The sequence below is a fragment of the Populus nigra genome, chromosome 2 (genome assembly GCF_951802175.1).
Source record: "Populus nigra chromosome 2, ddPopNigr1.1, whole genome shotgun sequence".
Taxonomy (NCBI): Eukaryota; Viridiplantae; Streptophyta; class Magnoliopsida; order Malpighiales; family Salicaceae; genus Populus; species Populus nigra.
The window spans coordinates 11578393-11580892 of NC_084853.1; positions in this window are offsets into that span (position 1 = coordinate 11578393).

Here is a 2500-nt window from a genome sequence, read left to right on the forward strand (position 1 = left end):
GGGGAGACACTACTAGGTCCCAGCTGTCACCCCCCCTCTAAAAAATTCATTTCTTGGTATTTTGAGCTGAAATTTTGCACAGAGGTTGGCAAAAATCCAATCCAACTTTATTAATTTTTCCAGAATTTTTCGAGGTCGGGAAGTATTTTTTTTTATTTTCCTACCATTAAAAATCGAGGAAATCGGAAAAAATAGGAACCGGCCCGGAATGACCCCAAATTCAGTGGGCAGCCTCATAAAAATATGGCTGATTTTACTGGATTGATTTCATGTGGAAAGCACGACGTTTTGTTGTAGGAATGCGGGAACCCCGGCGGCTCGCCTGCCGCGGCCAGCGACGTCGGGCTGGCCCCTGCAGCGCCTAGCCTCTCCCACGCGGGGGGCAGGCCAGAACGCGGGGGGCCAGGGCCCGAAGGCAGCCCCCCCGCGGGCGAGAGAGCAAGCCAGCAGGGGCTGTCGCCTGCCGCGGCCAGCGACGTCGGGCTGGCCCCTGCAGCGCCTAGCCTCTCCCACGCGGGGGGCAGGCCAGAACGCGGGGGGCCAGGGCCCGAAGGCAGCCCCCCCGCGGGCGAGAGAGCAAGCCAGCAGGGGCTGTCGCCTGCCGCGGCCAGCGACGTCGGGCTGGCCCCTGCAGCGCCTAGCCTCTCCCCCGCAGGGGGCAGGCCAGAACGCGGGGGGCCAGGGCCCGAAGGCAGCCCCCCCGCGGGCGAGAGAGCAAGCCAGCAGGGGCTGTCCGCGCGTCGCGCGGCGCGGCATGGCTGCGGGGGCCGCGCGCGCGCGCCCAAGCGCCCAAGGGCCCCCAAGGGCCCCAGGCCCTCAGGCCCCAGCGCCCCAGCGCCCAGCGCGGGCGGGCGCGCGCGCGCGTGTGGTCTTTGAGGGGCGCCGGCCTGGTGGCTCCCTAAAGAGCAATAAGTGTCATTGCAGCTCTGGCAGGGGGAGACACTACTAGGTCCCAGCTGTCACCCCCCCTCTAAAAAATTCATTTCTTGGTATTTTGAGCTGAAATTTTGCAGAGAGGTTGGCAAAAATCCAATCCACCTTCATTAATTTTCCCAGAATTTTTCGAGGTCGGGAAGTATTTGTTTTAATTTTCCTACCATTAGAAATCGAGTAAATCCGCAAAACTAGGAACCGGCCCGGAATGACCCCAAATTCAGTGGGCAGCCTCATAAAAATATGGCTGATTTTACTGGATTGGTTTCATGTGGAAAGCACGACGTTTTCTTGTAGGAATGCGGGAACCCCGGCAGCTCGCCTGCCGCGGCCAGCGACGTCGGGGACGCTGGCCTGCGCTGTCGAGCCCGCGAGGGCTGTCTCCGCGGCAGGCCCCCCCTGAACGGGGCACGACAGGCCACCGCGCTGGCTCGTCCAGCGTCGACAGTCCCTCGTCCAGGTTTCAGATCGCGCCAAGTCGAACCCATGACCTGCTCAAGCCATCGTGCGCTGCCGAATTCGCATCTGCGTGTAGGCTGCCATTCCACGCGGCAGCCCCTGTTTTCGTCAGCGTGCCCCCCTGACGAATTTTCCTGCCTGGCCCAGTCCAGCGTCCAGCCCCTGTTCGTCGAAAAATCTGCGCTGCTGATTTTCCACGACGAGCCTACTTTCGTCAGCGTGCCCCCCTGACGAATTTTCCTGCCTGGCCCGGCCAGTCCAGCCCCTGTTCGTCGAAAAATCTGCGCTGCCGATTTTCCACGCGGCAGCCCCTGTTTTCGTCAGCGTGCCCCCCTGACGAATTTTCCTGCCTGGCCCGGCCAGTCCAGCCCCTGTTCGTCGAAAAATCTGCGCTGCCGATTTTCCACGCGGCAGCCCCTCTTTTCGTCAGCGTGCCCCCCTGACGAATTTTCCTGCCTGGCCCGGCCGGTCCAGCATCCAGCCCCTGTTCGTCGAAAAATCTGCGCTGCCGATTTTCCACGCGGCAGCCCCTCTTTTCGTCAGCGTGCCCCCCTGACGAATTTTCCTGCCTGGCCCGGCCGGTCCAGCATCCAGCCCCTGTTCGTCGAAAAATCTGCGCTGCCGATTTTCCACGCGGCAGCCCCTGTTTTCCTCAGCGTGCCCCCCTGACGAATGTTCGTCGAAAAATCTGCGCTGCCGATTTTCCACGCGGCAGCCCCTGTTTTCCTCAGCGTGCCCCCCTGACGAATGTTCGTCGAAAAATCTGCGCTGCCGATTTTCCACGCGGCAGCCCCTCTTTTCGTCAGCGTGCCCCCCTGACGAATTTTCCTGCCTGGCCCGGCCGGTCCAGCATCCAGCCCCTGTTCGTCGAAAAATCTGCGCTGCCGATTTTCCACGCGGCAGCCCCTCTTTTCGTCAGCGTGCCCCCCTGACGAATGTTCGTCGAAAAATCTGCGCTGCCGATTTTCCACGCGGCAGCCCCTCTTTTCGTCAGCGTGCCCCCCTGACGAATTTTCCTGCCTGGCCCGGCCGGTCCAGCATCCAGCCCCTGTTCGTCGAAAAATCTGCGCTGCCGATTTTCACCGACGAGCCTACTTTCGTCAGCGTG